The sequence below is a fragment of the Ambystoma mexicanum genome, chromosome 5q (assembly GCF_040938575.1).
Source record: "Ambystoma mexicanum isolate Mex_15411 chromosome 5q, UKY_AmexF1_1, whole genome shotgun sequence".
NCBI classification, from domain to species: Eukaryota; Metazoa; Chordata; class Amphibia; order Caudata; family Ambystomatidae; genus Ambystoma; species Ambystoma mexicanum.
This window is the reverse complement of record NC_090933.1, coordinates 307322771-307345077: the sequence shown is the minus strand read 5'-3', so window position 1 is coordinate 307345077 and position 22307 is coordinate 307322771.

The following is a 22307-nucleotide window of genomic DNA, read 5'->3' as shown; positions in this document are numbered from 1 at the left end:
CTCCCAAATACAATCACCACAGATTGTAGCACAACAGCTGCCACCACCCCCACCATACACGACTAACACCGGAGGAGGATACTCAACACCAGGAGCTGGATATTATAGTTACAACAGAGGAAGGGGAGGAATGATGAGGGGGAGGGGATACGGCTATAATGCACAACAGCAGGGGGGAGGATTCAGAAGCTTCTACCCGACTGGGCAACCAGTATACCAGGACATATCAGGAAGTTTCCCATGGAAGACCAGAGAACCACCTGTATGTTGGATCTGTGGATTGTTAGGACACATGTCACACACACGTAGAATGAGACCCTCCACACCTGGGTGGGGAGAACAGGGACAACAAGGGCCTACAAGGGAACAGCAGGGTCACCATCAACAACAGGTACAGCAACAGGGCAGTACGCAGCAACAGTTAGTAACGCAACAACAGCCACAGACATATTCACAACCGCAACAACAGGTAGCGATATCACAACAACACCAAGTGCAGCAAGTACAGCAGCCCACTCAAATTCAGGACCATTAGGTAACCTCCACCAATAAACAGCTACAGCAAACACAACTGGGAAGGGTGACTGTCCTGGGACACAACCCTTACACAGGAAGTGGTCAATCATTATACTCACAATAGGACAGCCCACAGATGTCCTTGGTGTGTCCCATCCTGTCGGTAACACCTAATAGTGCGGAGGAACCACGCATAGAGGTAACGATAGGTGACAAAAAGTTATCATTCCTTGTTGACACTGGGGCAACCCGGTCTTGCATAAGGGAAGGTAAATTTAAGATGTCAGGTGAGGCCATGAACACCCAAGGATTCTCTGGGGCTAGGGGGTTGGTTCCCTTTACTGATAACATCCCCTTATCAATAGGGGATTATGACATGTCTGTCCCGCTTTTATATTCAAGGGACTCGCCAGTAAACATACTTGGGAGAGACATAATGAGCAGGTTGAATATGACAATCTCCTTCACGGAGGACGGCATAATTTGTTCCACCCCTGGAATAAACATGCTCACTGAACGACAAATTATGCAAGCATACTGTGGGCAGACAATGACTAGGGCTGAGCCAGTAGATGGCGAACTGTTCCAGTACGGAACAGACATGGCATTCGCATGGATGCCAGGAATAGAAGGGAAGATCTGGAGGAGGCCAGCAGCCTATCTGTTCAGACCTGAAACACCAGCCAATGAACCAGAAGGAAAGGTGATTTCAGTGAGCATCGAGAGCATTATAGCGACTGCTGATTATATCGCAGTACATGCCCAAGACAGGGAAGGAAGAGCATGGAGAGCAGTGATAGCGCTGGCTGAGGGATGCAGACTCACCCAGGTGTCAGATGAGGAGCTCTTTTCAGAAGACAAGGAAGAGGGTGAAATGGTATTTACGATGAGTGTAGATATATGGCTAAGAGTGACATACAAGCAAGTGGCACAGAAAATTGCAATGGCACTTAAAGCACCCGCATCTACCCCAGTTCCCTTTTACGAGGAGGATATGGCAAACGTTCCAACATCACTGTGGACCACTAGTCCGTATGACGTAGGTTGCATAAAAAGTATCGGGGGAGTAAGAATAAAACTGAAAAAGGGTGCAATACTCCCTAGAGTGAAGCAATACCCACTATCAAAAGAGGCAGATGAGGGCATATATGAAACAATAACGGCCCTTATAAATAACGGCATACTGGTACCATCAGAGTCACCATGTAACACGGCTGTGTATCCAGTGCGCAAAGCTAAAGGAGTGTCTTGGCGTTTCATCCAGGACTTCAGGCCCTTGAACAACATTGTAGAAGCAGAATACCCCATAGCAGCAAACCCAGCCACCATATTATGTGGAATTCCAGCAGAGGCCTCACGATTTACAGTGATTGACATCAAAAATTCCCTTTTCTCAATACCCCTGCATCCAGATTCACAAGACCTGACAAGCTTCACGTACAGAAACACAAAATGGAAACACACCAGGTTACCACAAGGGTACTGCGAGTCACCCTCAATTTTCAACAGAGTAATACAGATGGACCTAGGAAACATTGAATTGGAAAGTACGGTGCTGCAGTATGCTGACGACATAATAATTTGCAGCACAAGCGAAGAAAGGTGCAGGGAGGACTCATTGAAAATGCTGACAATATTGGCTGAAAAGGGGTAGAAGGTAGACACAGAAAAGTTACAGTACTGTCAGGAACAGGTATTATACATTGGTCAACTGATATCCCAACACGGAAGAAAGATTGCACCACAAAGAGCACAGGCTATATCAAACACGCCATTGCCACAAACAGCGAGGGAGCTGCAGCAGTTCCTAGGATTGTGCAACTACTGCAGAGCATGGGTTTTTGATTATAGCTCATACATAGGACCACTACTTGAAGCATTGAGAGAAGCAAACAAAGGGGAGAAAAAATTGGGGTGGACAATGGAAATGAAGGAAGAATTTGACGAATTGAAACACGCAGTATCAACTGCTCCGGTACTGGCCACCCCAGATTATGAACGACAGTTCTTTATCTTTTCACATTGCGACTCAGCAGTAATGAAAGCAGTATTGGCTCAGAAAACAAGCCTGGGATACAAGCCAATAGCATTTTACCGCGGTCACTTGGACCCTGATATGTTAGGTCACTTCCCTTGTGAACAAGGCCTTGCCGCAGCTGCCTTTGCGGTAGAAAAATCATCATCTATTACAATGGGGTGCCCAACCACACTATTTGTGGAGCATGCACTATTTGCAATATTGAACAAACCTAAGTCCACACTAACCACGCAGAGAGCGTCAGGTTATGAGATTATCTTATCTAGACCAGAACTATCTATTGTTAGATGCGGTACAGTTAATGCTGCAAGGTTTATAGCAGAAGTTATTGAGGAAGGTGACTATGCTCAAGATTGTACCCAGACTACTGAAATGTACTCATGTACTAGAAAAGTGGAGGAGGATGCGCTAAATGGAGGAGAGCTCTTGTTCATTGATGGGTCATCGACAATTGACCAGAGTGATGGGATAAGGAGAACTGGGGCAGCAGTTGTAAAAATGACAGAGGAATTGGTGTGTGTTGCGGTGAAATGCGTACAGTTACCACAGCATTATTCTGCTCAAGCAGCAGAAGTGGTTGCACTGATCTTGGCGTTGAAGGAAAGCTTTGACAAAAGAGTTACTATATATTCCGATAGCGCATATGTCACGTCAACTGTCCACTCGGGATTGACAAAATGGCGGAGAAGGGGGTTTAGAAGAGCTGACGGCACCCCAGTGCAACATGCTCTCTTGTTAGCTGAATTAATTGAAGTAATAAATAATCCCCAGGAACTAGCTTTGGTTAAATGTCCCGCACACACTAATGGAGAAGATCATATCTCAAAAGGGAATGAAGCAGCAGATGCACATGCCAAGTATGCTGCATATTTTTGTGAAATATGGAACCCCCCAGAGTCAGAGAGAGGTAGAGGGAGGGGGATAGCTAAAGAGATGTTGATGAAAGAAGGATACACCCATCTCCCAGCCACACAGGTAATGGAATTACAAGCGGCCGCACCAATGGCAGAAAAGGAGATATGGGTAAAAAGAGGATGTACAATGTCACCAACTGATGCACTATGGCGTCGGGGTAACACTGGAAAGATGGTCATGCCGTTGGCACTATTGAACACCGCCCTGAGCCAGCTCCATCACCCAGCTCATACAGGGAAGGAAGTTATTGCAGCACGAATTAGGGAAGACTGGTTCTGCCCCGAGTTAAATTCTCATGTAACAAATTTTATCAGCAATTGCCTTATATGTCAACAGTTTACGGCCGGTCACACGCTGCAAGTGATAAAAGGTACTATACCCCGGCCAGAGGGACCCTTCCTGAACATTCATATTGACTACGTTGATATGATCAATGTATGTCAAGGAAATAGGTATATGATTGTAGTGGTATGCCCATTCTCCAGGTGGATTGAGGCAGGACCCTGCTCACATGCGGATGCTTTCAGAGCAGCTAAATTTCTAGTGAGGGAGGTTTTCCCCAGGTGGGGAGTGTGCGAAGTACTGCGGTCAGATAACGGCCCGCACTTCGCTAATGAAATGTTCCAGCATATCACGTCCTTACTGACCATCAAGCATAAATTTGCGTGTGCAAATCACCCGCAGGCCAACGGTAGATGTGAACGCCTGAATGGCCTATTGAAGGAGGCAATCGCAAAGATACAGCAAACAACAAAGAAGAGTTGGCTGTATTGTCTTCCGCTAGCTCTATTTGAGCTAAGGAAAAGGCCAGGGTCCGACCACCACCTCACTCCTCACAAGGTGGTGACCAGATGTCAGATGCGCCTTCCCCTAACGCCAACATCAAGAGCATTCACAGACTATGAAAATACTGCAACTGTTCTTGGTGATGAAATGTACCAGTATGTGTCTTCTTTGATTACTAGTGTAGCATTTGTGTCTCAACAGCTCGAGCGCACGCGGGGCAGGTCTAAGAGTTACCAACAAGAAGACGCCGACAAAGAATTGGAAAAGGAAAGACTGTGCAAAATTGCTAAAGGTGACCACGTGCTACTCCGCAACTTCAATAGAAGGTGGAACAGCCCACGCTTCACTGGTCCCCACTTGGTAGAGGAGGTATCTACGAGAGCGGTGAAGTTGCAGGATAAGCGTGCTTGGAATCACCTACACGACGTGAAGATCTGCAAACTCCAGACCCGCCCTAGCGTTACCGACAGGGCCATTGGAAGAACAGCGACAGCATCACCTACGGAGAAGGAGACGTCTACCACAGCTGACGACCTTAGTGTCACTATACCTTATCACCCCCCAGATTCCCCAGAGACAAGTACTGAAATAGACACTGGTCATTTGCACACCGCCCATCCCATGGTCACAAGATCAAAGAGTAAAAAGACTTCCGCCAGTTGAGCCCCAAACCCCCTGCCCACCACAGCCACCACCCAATTGAAGGACATTGTTTTGCACACATACACATGTAAACACATGTATGTTTTCTTTTTCTTTCTCGCACATGCAGGTACCGTGTGTAATTGTATTGTTAAGAAAGTAGATAACTAACAGCGTACATTGCCCAGGAGTAGATGTTACCCACAGACGATAACTACCCTGAAGCCCTATCACACCAATTTGTATATCACATAAAAAGGCCAAAGTACCTAAAAATAAGGAGGGTACGTGTTTACTACACCGCATTTATCTTGGCCATAGAACAATCCATGCCCCAGCTTCACCAGCACTTACCTGCTCTAAGAGATAGATCGCTTAGATTGGCGTGGGAGCAGCTCTTCACCTGGGCACTGAACGACTACCTGATAGGGAGGGCTTGATAACGACAACTAACCATAATAACAAGTGTATTGAGAATTTTCAGGCGGGCAACTTTAACGTCGCAAGAATAAGCTGACGGACTGCAGCAAGGTAAGAGCAAATGCCGGTGAGACTAGCTTTTGTAATAAAAATGATAGGGATTTTGGTCATCACTGGTTTTTTGGCTGCCTCTGTATGGCAGAAAAGTTATGCTATCAATATTATGGCTGCACCCAAACCTAATGTACCCCCAGCCATGGCTGCAACAGGTGTTACGTCAGGTGGTACTAGCAACCCCCCACATAAGGGAAGTAGAGTTAAACGCAGCACATACTCAGATAATAAAGGTATTGATAATTACATAACAGATTCAGCACACGTCTCAAACAACATGTGGTACCAGCACATGACCCAAATAGGTAAGCAGACAACAGAAGACAGCTGCTATGTCTGCTCATTGATCCCATACGCTATGAGCGCTTCTCGAACATTCGTCGCCACAGAAATAGAAGAGAAGACGGCACAATGTATAATATATCTGGCACTATTCCAAACGAGAGGGCGATTTCAAGGAACGGTAGTGAGACTGGTGTGGAAAACGCGAGACACATATCCATACGAAAACAACTTCCTCAAGTCATATTTGAGTTACCACAAGAGCAGTTTGCATGCTGAAGCGTTCAGATACATGACAAGTGGTCCTGAAAAGGGAGAAACGAAGAAAGTAACACTACAATACCTACCATGTGATTGGTATGCCACTGAAGTTCCTGGTACACAAGGCTGTTGGGAAAGACCACTGGTAACAATAACCGGGAAAGTATGCATGAACAATAAATGGGACATAGGAGTAGTTGACAGCAACATGGTGACAAGAGAAAATATTACCACCATAGATGAACACAATAACAGATGTTGGACGATATGGGGCAAGTACGTACCCATGCTGACATGGATGGAGAAGGATGAAGACCCAATGAGCATACTGCCGCTGACTGCACCTAAGCTATGCTACCAACACAGAGGAGATGTGGACGTAGGATACAACACCAACTGTGCAAGCGTGTTAGAGTTACCAGAGGGGGGAGCAGGAACAGCAGTGTTAATGGACCACTACTGGGCCTGCGGAAACAAGGCATATCACACCCTGCCCCTGCTGTGGAATGGTATATGCACAATGGTACACATGAATGTACCATCACTAGTGGTGCCCCAAAAACATGTGAACATGGTGAACTTCCCCAAAATGGATGAAGGAAACAAGAGGAAGAAGAGATCGGTACAATCTCAGAGGGGGTCAGACAATGACAACAACAACAATAATGTCCTGAACAGGGAAAAGAGACAAGGAGAACCTCTGACAGGAAATTACCTATGGGGAAGGTCGGAAACAGCACTCACTTCAATCCCACCAGAACACAGACTATTCAGCAGAGCAGCAATGTTTTTCTCGTCAATAATACACCCTGGACTGCAAGCTTATGCAAACGCTAAATGGCTCCAGATAACCCGATGGGAGCTGATGATGACAATTAATTCAACAGTAAACGGATTCAACGCAATAAAAGAGGAACTACGAGCGGTGAGGATGGTAGCCCTACAGAACAGATATGTATTGGATCTCCTTACAGCAATGGAGGGAGGAGTTTGCGCAAAGATAGGACAATCATGCTGCACATTTATTCCTGCTAACAATGCCGACAATGGTACGCTCACGGAAGCAGTATCACAACTGGCCCAGATGCACTCCAAAATGATGGAAGAAAGTAAAGGAGTGAAGAAGGATGACAGCTAGTTTTCATTGTTATGGTCATGGATGCCATCATGGCTGGCAGACGGGCTGAAGATTATAGTTGGATGTATAATACTGGATGGGGCTGCATTGATTATATTAAGGTTCTGGAAAGCCCGGAAAGCACGCACTACAGACGAAATGATCGAAATGGTTGGTATGCACCCCTTGATGCCAACTGATGATGATCAGCACACAGACACAATAATAAAGGAAAGAGAAAAACTGCGCAAACAGATCATCACCAACCACCTGGACCTGCCATCAGTGAAGCTCGAAAACCCAAGAAACCCGAGGAGCTACATCGGGAAATGGGTATACTGCACATCGGGAGGACGTTGTGTGTATATGTATTGGTCATTTGAGGACCATGTCAACCACTATGGACACCTTGGAGGAGTAACTAAAATATGGAGAGTAAGAGGAGATAAGGAAAAGGATATGTTTGTGGTCGACAAGTCGACCAGAGGGGGAACAGAAGTAGGAGAATGGGAGAAAAGACTCCCCCCAATCTCCTCACGCCCCTGGCCTAGAGGATCGCGACCCATACACCCGCCACGAGATGAATTTGCCTATCTACCAGACGACCAAATACCCTGGTACAGGAACATACGGATGTGCCCATCAGCCTGCCCATCAGCCTGCCCATCAGCCTGCCCTGCTCAAGCCGACACTTGCGGCATGGATGAACTCGACTAAACCCTTCAACAGTAAATAAACACATTGTTAGAGATGCCATGACGACCTAGCCAACTGTCAGAACACCTGTGCAACCATGCACACTGGACACCCCCACACCAATTCACACAAAGAACATACTCAGTGCTATGACGTAGGTGACGGACTCACCCACTGACGCGCATCTTTATTATTTTTTCACATAGGTTTTTTGAAATGCAGAAACGCAAGACGCACAAAGCACTCATCTAAATGCTTGCAGACGCTTCTCCTAACCCTTGCATTGTGATGAAAATACAACAAAGACATGATCCCGCCTATGAAGCAATGTGATACCGCAACTTAAAGTGCCGTGCATTAAACATCCCCACCTATGCACCAGGCCCAAGTAGGCTGCAAGCAAGAGCCTCCACGGACATTGGACGAGCAAGAGTACAATTGCTAACCCTGCAGAATGCGCCCAGCGAGAACTGACAGCCAAGTTAGCGATGTTGCAACTCGCATGCCACCAGCCGACGCCAAGGTCACACCTGCAAGCTAAGCCAGATACACAGTGGAAAATACAACTTTAAAATGTGCAGAATTCTGCCTCAACCATGGTCCCTCCTCACGTGACCAAGCCAAACCTGACAGGGTGCCAGACCCAGGAGGGAGAAGTCGCTTGGGTCCCACTTTTGAGACACAGGCGGCAACAATGAAATGACCCAATGGACACCTACAGCGATGGGAATGGTCTGCTCTCAGGCATATGAGCAAATCCACACATTGTCTGCACGAACACATAATTACATATTGTTGCAAATGACAGGTACACCGCAAGCTGGTAACAACGATGGTCCCAGGCTGGGGGGCTCGCGAGTCGACCAATCAGAACATGGGGCACTCATCACTGACGCCACTAACATTAACCAATCATTAGGGGTCTTTGTGTAACAATTTTCAAGTATCTAATAGAAGGGACAACCCAAGTATACCACCTGACTGACCCTTAACCACTAACCGCGTTCTCTATACATATGCTATACTAACCCTACCACTCGAGGAACCAATCCAGAGTGGCGATAGGTTTTTTGCTAACTTTCCCAGGTGACGCAAGTAGCGCGTCATACTGAGGCAAAAAGGGGCCTGCGAGCCCCACGAATTTCGAGAGTCTGGACGGACGCGTACGATCCTAGACCCATCCCTGCCGTTATTCAATAAACAGCAGAAACACCTTGCTTCTTGTGTGTGTGTCTCATACTCATTTTTGGGATACGCGGGAGGAGTTGGGGCCTCCCAGCCCGGAGGTCCGCGGAAGGCCAGCCGACCCCGAGAGAAACCCCCCGACAACCCCCTTGCAAAATACTCCATGGAAATAGTGCCATGTCACCCAATTGCTCCCCATCTCAGCTACCCAACACACCATGGCATGGCATGCAATGTGAAAGCAACCAAATGATATGATATGATATGATTGTTTATTTATATAGCGCCTATACACAATGTGTTTCAAAGCGCTTCAAGGCAAGGTAGGGAACAAGGGAAAATACAACCATATTCTAACAGACCATGAACAGTAAGGATGTGAAATTAACTATCGTACTCGGCTTGACGACATTTCAGATAGTGCAAGAGCTAAGACATAGATAAGGAAGGGAGGGGGTAGTGGGAAGGAAATGGAAACAGACAGGCGACTACCGTACTCGGCCTGACGACATTTCTGGCAGAGCTGGAGAAAAACAAAAGGTGAGGGAGAGGGGTGCAGAAAGGGAGGAGAGGAACAAAACAAGCGACTATCATACTAGGCCTGACGACATTCCAGATAGGGCTGGAGGGATGATGGGGAGGAAAAAAACAGTAATGGGAGGGTGGAGGAAACAGACGAGGTTGCTATCATATTATGTCCAGGGACAATTCTGATAGAGTAAGTGCATTGAAGAAAGTAAGGGGAGGAGATAGGAAAAGGGAGAAGGGAAAGGAGGAGAGAAAAGAGAGTAAGCAGTCAAAAAGAGTGGAGGAGCAAGAGTGGAGAGCGAATACAATTGCAGAAGTCAGTAGTAACACATAATGTTGCAAGCCAGGATACAAGATGAAGATGGGAACAGCATGATTCAGGGCAGCCATGAGTACAAGATGCACATGAATGAATGAATGAATGAATGAATGAATGAATGAATGAATGAATGAATGAATGAATGAATGAATGAATGAATGCACAACACATGACACACGTGTCACAAAGTCCACTGTCCCTAATGGAAACAGGACACAGACAATATGCTCCCAGTAATCAATAAGAAACAGCACACATGAACAAATACTTACCAGCAACACAAAACAGCAACACAGGATGAAACAGTGGCAATATATGACAGTCCAAAATTAAAGTAGTGCAAGTCTCACAACCTGACTAAGCCCACACATCGACCCCTTCCAACTGCAGAGTGTTGCTATCAGGCAAATGTGTCAGTGTACTGCATAGAACATGAACTGCATCTGCAAAGGAGACGGCCTTGTGAAGACATGAAGAAGGTACATGTGAATAAGTAGAAATACATGGATGCACAAGCACATATCAATACACCATGCAGTGTTGAATCCAACAACAATTCCCACTAGGGATGTACACAGTTTTGACTACAGACTGCCCACACAGCTCATGGGAGCCCAATGGCACTGTGTAAGTTACTGTCACTTGGAGAACTGCCGTCGCTCTCTTCACCCTCTGCTGCTACATCAGGAGGTGGCCGTGATGTGGGAGACAGCCCAAGCAAAGCCCTGGTATGGTCCTCCATGGCAGCAAGCATGCGGTTGTGGGAGGTTTCGTTCTGGAGGATGATGGTACGGAGATCCCCATGCAGCACCTCATGGGTAACCCGCATTTCTAACTGCATGGCCTCCTGTGATGCCCGGATCCACGCATGGGTTGCCTGGAGCTCTGCTGAGAGTGAACGTGTGAGCTGCTCCAGCTGCTGTTCTGACCTAAAATTTCGGGAAGCCTCAACTTCACCCAGAGTATCCCTGAGGAACTGGTGTTCTAACCTCAGGGCTTCCCTGTGGACCTGTGACTCTACAGATATGGCTTTGCAGAGAGTCTCCAGTGCCACCCATCGGTCCCTGTTGGACGCCTACATGTTCTCCCCGTGTGAGTGGCAAATGGATCTGTTGCCTGCTGCTGGAGCTCCATCTGCCTTTCAGGGGGGAGAATGGAAGTGGCCACCCTATCCATTGCCTGAGCCATCATTTCACATGATGCTCCCTGTTGTGCTGCTATACTGTACATGGAGTTCTCCCATACAGTATTGCCTGTTGGCGCACGGCCACCGTGTCAGCGGGCACCACACCTGTTTGGGTTAAGGCAATCTGCACCTTGCTGTGCTGGCACTGCCTGAGGCTGCAGGACTGCATTCCCCCTTTGATCTGCTGGCCCAGGAACTGGAGCAAATGTTGTGGAGTGTGACCCTGCATCCGTAACCGCCAAAGGCGGAGTTACCAACACTGACATCCCCATAGAGGGGTCTACCCCCGGTGCAGTTGGGTTGGGCAGAACAGCATCCCTGCCAGAAACACTCACCTGCGACGGCACATATGTCTCACTGTCCAATTCAGCACCTGCATCATAGAGGTCTAGAGAGGTGTACCCTGAGACATGTGTGGACAGTATGGTCTGCAGGAGTATTGGGTTTTCACCCACCACCACACCACATCCTCCACTGGTGCCCGGTTGTGGCTGAGATCCCTCCTGGGTCTGCACCATCTCCTCCACCTCAACAGCATCAAGTGCCTCATCACCTGCAAAAACATGAACGATAACAAATGGAAACAGGCATGAGCACCATAGCACACACATAGGCCTGACAAGCCAGAGATCCAGTACATGAATTACACATGTCACACATGACTATAACCCTGGTATGCATGCACTGTCAATGAGTTGGAAGGGGAGGCAAAAAGCAGACACTGAGGACTCCAAAATGGAAAAGCAACACATTTGCTGCATGTTGGGTAGCACTGGCATCACACATTAGCCTGTGACTGGCATGTCCAATACACATACATGACACATGCCAGCACACAGATGGCACGTAGCATAGCCATGGTACTTTTCAGAAGTACAGCCATATGGTAGGAAATAAGTACGGTCACCCATCCATGTGAGATGGACATCATGAGATACAACATGCAAAATAGTGTTACAAAACACTCATGTGCTACACGCTGCAACAGATCCAGTGTTCAATTATACAGTGATGGCAGGCAGATGGATACATCAATGGTTGGTCACTTCAACATGACAGAAGACAACAGTCATGTTCAACATTCAAACAGGGCCCATATTTTTTTGTGTGCAGGCCATTACTCAATCAGCCTGAATGGTTAAATCATTCCCATAACAAGGTAATACATGTGGGCCATTGTGGGGTGTAATCTATGACAGAAGTATGTCACATTTGTGGCAGTAGGGCAGAAAAAAGCTTTGTAAAAATGGCAAGGATTGAAACAATCAGGCTGAATGAACAGGAAAACATTGCAAACAATGTTGTTGCAAGATGACGGTTGAAGGGCAATGGCAGTAGTCTGGTGCAAATTGGCTATTGTGGTCAGAAGGGATACTGTCATACCCAAACCCAACGCCAGGGAATGGTTTGGAGGAACCACATGGGTGACCCATACCAGTCATGACTACACAGCCTCACCTGGCACTCAATCAGAAAACATCACCCAAGCAACATACACATGGATTGCACACACATGCATGGGCACTCACCGGGCAATGCTTCAAGATCTGGTAGGTCTCCCACACCTCGTCATCATTTCCTCTGTGACGAAGGTTCCAGCGACAGACTCATGTTCAGTGATTTGGTCGTCCTCTGGTGGAGACCCACCGCCAGTCACCAGAGTAGAGACATGATTGGAAGCCAGCTTGTTCTTTACTCTGCGTTTCAGGTCATTCCACCACTTGTAGCAATCATCAGCTGTGTGCCTCACAAATCCAAGGGCATTAATGTGGTCTGCGATGGTCTGCCAGTGGGCCCTACGTTGAGCAGGCGTAGTCTTGCCCCCTGCAGTCACCACCATTTTGCGGCTATGGGCCAAGACATAGCCCACAAGTGCATCTAGTTCGGCGTCATTGAAGCTAGGCTTCCTTGATGTGCCGGACTGTGTAGCCGTGCCTGGGGTCTCAGCCTGTAGTGCAAGAGCACCCTTCTTCTTCTTGGAAGGTGGTGCGGATCCTGAGTGGCTTACGCCGCTCTGGTTGGTAGGGGCAGAAGCGCAGGTGGACTGTTTACTCGAAGTATGCAAAGGCACAATGACCATAGGTCTCGGTGCAGGCATTGGCTGCAGGGTGATGTTAGCCTGACCAACGTCGGTGTGATGGACTTGGACCGACACTGTCCCAGCTGGTGCACGCTGGCGCACGCTCCCTCTCTGGGCTGCTCGCGTGCGCTGCCTCTGCGCTGAAATATATGAATTACCCTGAATATCTTTCCATAGTATTTGACAGTCCGCTGCTTATGGTAAACATGTTGTTCTCTACTTCCTTTACAGACACAACTTGCAAATTGGAATCATTGAATCCATTTCCATTATTATTATTTGTGTTCACATTAGTACTAATATATGTGACTCCACTTGACTCCACTTGTGTTATTGACATTTATGTATGTTGTTGCATTTGGAAAATATAAAAACGTATTTCCCCACTACCCTCTTTATAGGTCCTCCTCCTATAAGTCCCTCCCCTTTACACCCCCAATAGTACTAGCAATATCAGACACAATCCTTCAGCAAGTGCTAACCAACAATAATACATATATTTCCATAATCTTTCATGTGTGTCTCTTCACCTCAGGTCCCTACTTAACAACCTATGTACATGAGTTGCTGCCATCTTCTTTTCACCAGCAATAGAAGCACAGATGCACAGGACAACAGAAAGGGAGGGACGTGCAAGACGTACACTATGCAAGATAAAAAAGAAATGTGAGGAAACAAGGGGGAAAAGGTGGGGGGAGAGAGAGAAAGAGAGAGAGAGAGAAAGAAAAATGCTCCCAGAAAGAAAAAAAGGTATGGAGCTATCAGCTGAACCTTGGCCTGTCACTTGGACGTGCCACTATCCCTGTGTCTCCTCCGACAGGCTGCTAAGGTGCTTGGGCTACAGGTACTGTTACTCCTGTTGTCAAGACAATAGATGCATCACTGTACTTTCTGGAGGTGCCTTATGAAAGTCAGTGAGGTGGACCCAGTAACGTAACTCCTTGACTTTAACAGGGAGCGGGATTCAAAACACCACCTTGCACGGTCCTTGAAAGCGAGGATTGTTCCAACAGTGTATGAAGTTGTGAAGGTAGACCTAACCCCCTTGCAGCAGTGGTCTAGTTGTGATATGCTCAGGATCTGTCCCTGTATTCTGTGCAGCATCGGGCATGTATGTATTCACAATCCTGGGAGGTGCAATCTGTAAGGAGACATATTTAATGGCCCAAGTTAGTGTCGTCAGATATTCCCTGAATTCCTCTCCTAACACCGCTGCTGTCCTATGTGCATCAGAAACATTTCTCACAGGGGGTACGGGGATGTGCATGCGCTGACCAGTGACCACCTTGTGAGGTGACAGGTGATGGTCTTTACTTGGCAGCTCTGTGAGTAAACTGAAAAGGGCTAGGGGCAGACAATTCACCCAGTTTTACTTCATTGTGGTGCACAATTTGGCCAACTTGCTCTTAAGGAGGCCATTTATTCTCTCCACAATGCCACTGGCCTGTCGGTGATAAATCATCAAACCCATCCGATGCTTGATACCAAGTAGTGCTGCAACATGTGCAAATAATGCATAGAAGAAATGTGTGCCATTATATGACCTCAAAACCTCACACAGTACCCAGCGCAGGAAACTTCCTGCACTAGAAAGCTCTGAGCACATTTGGCATTCGGATGCGCATATGGCCCTGCTTCCACCTCAAAAATGGACAGAGAACCATTGTAACGCTCCCTTATATCGGCATAATCTATATGTGACTCCCGGAATGGTCCAATGAGGCAGGTCAAAGTGCCCCATAATGTCTGTAGTGTCATCCCTGTGCTAAAACCTTGACATGTGGTGCAGCAGACAACCATAACAGTGATGCTTTCCTGAATATTTGGTGTGAACCAGTCCTCTTCTATGTCTGTTGTGAACTAAGGGACGGGTAAAGCAACTTCTCAAATGCCACACTTTAGCAATTCTTGGGGTATCACTGTCTTCCCCGAGCTCTCCTGTCTCCATAACAGATCTGTTGGAGACTGCTTACATCCTCTCTGTGACCACAACTCCTTTTCCCACTCAGGCGCTCTTCCTTGAAGCTCAATAATCTGGGAGATGGGCAATGCAGTACATATTGTAACCTGACATCCTTGCAATGCTCTTAGCACTTCGATCAGCGCCACAAGTTCTGCTGCTTGCACCAAATAGTGTGTATGAAACCTTGTCATGACCACCATCTTGTACACCCCTCCCTCAAGTCGTACCACTGCTGCCCCTGTCCGTCTCTGTCCATCCTCCTGATCAATTGTGGATGATCTGTCAACAAAAAGTACCATACCTTCTGTCAATGCACGATCCCTGGCTTTGGGAGTTTCATCCTCTTCCCCCTCATATGTGGCACAGTTGTGTGCCATCAAGTACTCTGCCATAGGCGTGTCTGTTAAAAAGGTGGCAGGATTCACCGTCTTACACCTAACCATGTGAATGTGGGGTTTTGAGGTGATAATCTCATATGCTGATGACCTTTGCGTATTCAGGGTGGACTCCGACCATTCTGGTATAGCGAACAGAGCACATTCTACGTACAACATTACTGAAAACCACATTATGATTGTAGAGGTTTTCTATATAGCAAAGGCAGAGACTGTTAATGCTTGTTCTCATGCAAACTGCCCTTGCATACATGCATCCAGAGTACCACTATAATAGGCCAGTGGCTTATGGCCCACAGTGCTGTTTTGTGTCAACACTGCTGTCATAAACTGATCATCAGAATGTGAAAACAAATATAATTCCTGTGTCTTGTCCTGGGTCAGTACGGTTGCCAAACTGATGACATCTCTTAAATCTTCAAATTGTCTAACCATTTCTGCCGATCACAATAACTTGTGGTCCTTTGTTTTCTGTGCTTTCCCTTAGTGCTTGCAAAAGTGACCTAGTGAATGCCGAGTAATTGAGGATCTAGGACCTGCACTAATTGCACAGGCACAGAAACCTCTGCATATCCTTAACTGAGGCAGGTCTGTGGGTGGCGCGTACTGATGCTGCCCTATCGGGTAGTATCCTCTTCCCATTCACTGATATCAACTGCCCCAAACAAATTAATTCCTGCTGGCAACATTGCAATTTGGCCTTATCAACCTTGTACCACTTACAAGCCAGTAATTGTAGTAATACAACCGACTCTCTTCGACAATGCTGTTCATTATCACTACACACTAGCAGATTGTCAACGTACTAGATGATCGCGCTGAGCACCTGAATATTTCCTAAATCAGCGTGCAGTATTCTGTTAAATATGCTTGGGCTCTCATAGTACCCTTGAGGTAATCTAGTATGCTCAAACCTCACCTGGCCCTGCGTAAATGTGGTAAGGTACCTCGACTCTGGAATCCACCACAGTGAAATATGTAGCCTCCTTGGGGATGCTGCCTAAACTCGTTGCAGTATTTGGAACCCCTGGAAACTCTATAGCACAACATTTAGGGAGCACAAGTCTTGGATCATTCTCCAATTGCCTCCGTCGATTATTTGACTGGTTATATCACCGTATTGCACAGGGAAGTAGATGGCACATTAATCCCCTGGTCCAGTAGAGCCTGTATGGTCTTTCTAATGCCGTCCTATGCCTATCTTGACAGTGGATATTATCTTACAGGTGTTACGCCCTTCAACAACCCTACATCATGTGGATTAATAGTCCACAACTGGGCGGGCACGTGCCATAAATCTTTTTTGAAAAATAGGGATGGAGTTGCTACTGCCATTAAGGGACACTGCACTCTTCCGTACTGTATCATAATGTCACAAGGTATGCACATTTCCAGTATTATTTCCCCCTCTTTGTTGTTATTCTCAAATAATTTGTCATCTGTCATTCCTTTAGCTGCAGTGTTCGGTCTACACAGAGCACTGTGCACCACTCACACCCATCCCTATCCATTCATACTAGGACTATCCTTCTATCCGATGCTGCAAAACCCTGCAGGTCCGGCAACACTATTATTCTTGTCACCACCTCGGGTGACACAGCTGGACGAAAAAAAAAATCAGTGGGCACTCGCCAGCACTGCTTGGCAATCTGTGGCACCGCCTTCACAAGCATCCCAATACCATAAATAAACTTGTCTGGGTCTACCGGAATCCCGCAGACCACTGCTTCCCTTGCCATTGTATGGATTATCAACATCGCCCTCACAGGGCACATCCCTGGTGTGGAGCAGACTACTCCATGATCTGTGAAGAATATAGTCATGTTTAATTTAGTGAGCAGATCCATACCCAGTAGATTGACAGGGGAGCTCTCAGAATATAGTGGGGCACCCGTACTACCTTCCCTCCCACCTTCAGGTGCAGATCCTTAGTGTATGGAACCTTGGAAATAGTGCCAGAGAACCCCTGCATGTCAATATATTGTCCTGATAGTGGAAAGTTTCCTTCCATGATACATGATTTGGTTGCACCAGAGTCCACCATAAATATGAATTGCTTGTTTCCTATCTCCGCCCCCACCAATGGTTCATCTTAAGGGTGGATGGCCGTCGATAGGACTGGACATGCTAGTGCTCTTTGTGGGCTGTCCTAATTGCGATACAGGCTTGTTCCAGGGAACTAGAAAGGGCTACCTCAGACTACTGCTGCTCCCCAAAGGGAGCAGTTGCCCCACCTGGTGCCTTGATTACCAGGGCAACACTACCCTGATGTTGCTGTGGTGGGTGTCACGCTTATATGTCCAGTGCTTGGGGCTGCTGCTTATAAGTTTGGTATTACCCCCACGGATACTCCTGGTTCTGGTAGCCTTGATCCTGTTGCTGGTATCCTAATTTTTGAGGTTCTTGGAGCCCTTGGGCCTGCTGCTGTGAGCCATAATTATACCCCACCACAGACCTGCTCCTGCACTCCCTTGCAAAATGCCCCCACATTAAACAATTCCAACATTGAGACTGTCCCAACCCACCTCCCCTGGGCCTAAACCCTCCTCCACTTGCTCCTCAAAATCTTCCTCTTCCTCGCTGCAGCCCTGCTTGCTGCAACTGTGGACTGGGGTACTGTTGCCCCACTCCCCACTGTCCTTGTCCTCCTTCCGCTCAGAGTAATGCAATAGTGGCACTTGCAACTTGCTGTGTACTATCTGTTCTCTCCACCTGCACTGACGTTGGCATGAGCGTCTGAACTGCCACATTTGCCATTTTTTCTCTACCAACTTTGCTTCATCCCTCTGACACCTTTGTGCTGTTTCCCTGTTTATGTTCTTTAATCCTCTTGCAATGATGCACTATTATGCTCTGTATTTCTGGCCAACCCTTTGCCTCAATACCCACAACCTTATCCAATGCCTTCTGAACTTCCTTCGGCAAACCCCTCTTTATGATAAAATAGAAAAATTATATTGATTGATCCCACACCCCTTCCTTCTCCATTTTCCATTTCTCCTGCATTTTAAGAATAAATCCATCTTGGTCCTTGTGATGCTGGAAATGCATTGGAGGGACAGGGCCTCCGTATCCTTGTCCTTTAATGCTTTTGATCGTGTGTTCCATTGTGTTTTCCATGCAGGAGTTCATGTGGGACTCCTGGCTGAGCAGTTCTCTCTCCTTTGGTTTGGTGAACAGAACCATGGGATATCCTTATGGCACCCATGGGTAGGGGTACAACCCTGTGCCCCTAGTGTATGTTTTTGGGCACCTGTGTGTGACCCACAGAGCAGAGTACGGCTGGTGGCAGCTCTGTGCTGAAATGACTGGTGCCCTGAGCTTCCTCCATTTTGGGATGCCCAGGCCCTGTCATTGGAATTGGTAGATTCCTGATGGAGACAAAATGGCCCCCATGGCCTCTTGCCTTCCAACACCTGTTACCCTGATCTTCCCGAAGTCCCGGTAAGCCCTGACTCTGTCCCTTCCCCCTGACTAGCTGTTTGGTGGAAGTTCCGTATGTGGTAGTGTGGGGAAGTACCGACCAGACTGGCTGGAGCCTTCTCAACGACCGTATGTTGTGGGTACGCCTGTGGGTGGGACCTGGGTGAATGGAGTGTGTGACGAATATACATTCTATGTTGTGACTGTCTAGTATCTGGTGTTTGACACAATCGTTGAGACAGCCCTGCCCGAAACCGGTGTGAATTCAGTTTGGAGTGTTGAATGGCTCGGTACTTGTCCCAATACACGTAACTTATTGTGAGTGTCTGGAGAGAAGTGAATGGCCTGAATACCTTGTGTACCTGATTGGTTGCCTGCCTGCATGAATGCCCGTAGTCATGATTGGATGCTTGAGTGCGACCCATCAGAATAAATGGGAGATCAACAGTATATCTGGGGACCTCTCACTGCTAGGAATTGTGTTCAGAAGCTGAAGTCGACTACGACGAGTAACTGGAGTGAAGCTTAACCTTGAGCCCTGCTGGACGAGAAGAATTGCTGTTGCTCTCCTTCGCAATCTGAAAGCTGCTGTGGTTCAAGAACTGACCCAGAGAGGACCTGGTAAGATGCCCTCTTCACAAGCTACGAGGGACCATCGTGCACAGCTGATCTTTGCCTAAAGGTCCCTGGTAGACAGACCTTCGACAGGCTGCCTACCCGATACGGGGATTGCTGCGGAACTCCAAGGAGAAGTGCCCGGACTGTTGTCCGCCACTGTCGCCGCCCGCCATCACCGACCAGAGCCTAAGAACTTCATTGATCCAAGGACACTCTCGTCCGCATCGTCACCGCTATATCCAACTGGAGAACACCTGACCATTGACGCGCCAAGGAGCATCCACCGGTGGGTTTCCCGCCACCCAAAGGCCACAGAGACACCGACGACTCGACGCCCTTGCTGGGCCACAGTTCTTCAACTCGTTGCTGTCCAGACCTATCGACACCGATGTGCCCCACACGCCTCTTCCTTGCAGGACGTTTACACTTCCCCGTCAGTGAGCCCCGCTAAGAACGATCGGCCACTTCACCGTTGTAGCTCAACCTGTTCTCCGTCGGACGTTCGAAGACCCGTGACTCCTGCCTGAAAGGGAGGACACTCAAGAAGGGTTGTCGATTTCCCTGACGTGGAACGCTACAACACCAAGGTACTTTGGGGTTGCAGAACTATTGGGAAGTCTAAGGGTGAACAATATATGGACTCGGCTTGTATCTTTCTTCTACAGGTTGCCCAGGTGGGGGGATCTCCACACAGAGCTGTGTTTAACGGTAGTTACCAGTATTCTGCCTATTGCTCAACCATCCTGCTTTCCTTCCTCTCTCTACTGCTGGTTGCCAGGGGCAACCCTGCCGTGTGGTTTCCGAATTCATATATGCACTTACTTGTCCCTGCTGTAAGCTGTGGAAGGGACTTAATTCAATTATTCTTGTCCATATGGGGCCAAGGCACGTACTATGTCCTCCCTTCCCCCTTATGTATAAGGGGCATCTGCATCTTTGCTTTACTTCCCATACCCTTCTTCACAACACCTCTTCTTTTCACCAATGCCACCCAGCCAGCTCTGTTCCGTAACCTGCCTCCTGCCCATATACCTTCTGCGTGGGGGCTATTTTTGGCTTGCTCATCACCTCTCCCTTCGTCTCCTGCCCAGATTCCTTCTGCGTCTGGGCTATTTTCGGCTGGCTCATCACCTCTCCCTTCGTCTTCACTCGGGTCCTCTGTGAACTCCTCATTCCACATTATCTCCCAACACTGTAGTCTCCTCTCCCAAGACAATCCACTCACCCAGGCTGTTTTCCTTCTCAAATCCTACACGTTTTGTACCTTCAACATCCATCTTGAGCAATATTTCCCCTCACTGCCAGGCTCCCGATCCTATTCTTCGTGCACTTAAATCCCTTCTTGTTTATGGGGATGTCCGTAAGCTCTATAGTTTCGCTAGAAAACCTGTCAACCTATCCTGAAACTCCCTAGACCTGTATTCCATCGATGCTGGTGCTTCAAGCGTTTGGGCATATGGAGATGGGGGAGTGGTAGCCTTTAATGTTGCTGTCACTACAGGGGATCTTAATGCAGTGGCAGGGGTCCCAGTCGCAGTGGCTACATTGCTTGGATTGATATACCCTTCTGCGGGATATGGTGTCAAGGGATATCATCCATTGGTCCCTACCTGCGCCCCACCTTCCCATTCTCCCTTCCCACACTTCTCACTTCTCTGTCTCCGTGCATCCGCTTCATTAGCTTGGTCCTCTGTAACTTCTAACATACGCCAATGATTGAGGATATATTTTCTCTTCTGTAACTGCTTCCCCTTATATTTTTCTCCAAAAAATGTGGACATATGTTCCAAAATGCTCTTGTTATGCAAGCCCTGCCCTGGCCATGGGCGGGCATCTCCTCTCCTCCTGTCTCCCTAATCCACTCTTATGATACTTTTCCACCCTTTCACGATAGAGTGGCAGGGCATTATACATGTGCTCTTTTGGGGATCCTCCCCCCATGCTAGTACCATCTATCGCTTACCAGCCCTGAACAACCTCTCTAATGCATTGTGCATGCTGCCGCTTACTTATAACAACAACAAAAAAAGAATCAACCCCCACCCTTCTCTCTCACCCTTCCATACACACAAACGCAGCTCCAAGAGATTGGGCAGCAACACACCAAACCTTCTAGGGCCTGCTTCTTCACCCACAAAACACTACTACCACAAACGAAACCAACAGGCTACGCTAACAACCACTACTTGTTCCAGGTCTATTACTTGTATGAGACCACTACTTTATATTTCCAAGAACCTCCTTTAAATAATATTCTGGCTCGTGGTAACACCTTCCCACCCCCTTCCGATTAGGGGATACCTGCCTTACCTTTGCCTTACCTTTGCCTTACCCTATAATGCCTTACCTTATAATACCTTGCTGAATCAATTAACTAATAATACACATTTTCACCAGCAATAACCCTAACCTCATGCACATTACACCAATGACCTTGCTCTCCACGTATTCACATCTTTCACACTTCCCCATACATCCATCCCCTGCTTGTTATCCCTTACAAGAGTCTACTCACCTGTGCATGCTCACCCGAACTCCTCCGTCATGGGGATCCAACACCGGCCTGCACTCTCCTCAAAGCCACGTCCTGCTTCAAAGAGCAGAGAGGACATTTCTTAAAATTGATCCTACTAGAGCACTCGGAACACATGTTTTTTCGGGGCCAGTTGCTGTAGGCAGGCCTGGCTCCTTCTGGACAGCGGCCTGGAAGCCTCTGCAGGTATGGGGGGCACTGGGATCACCTTGGGTTCACCAATTGAAAGTAAGCCCCTGAACGCTCACACCAGAGAGATTACAACCCACTAGGGAAGAAAGGCCCAAGTC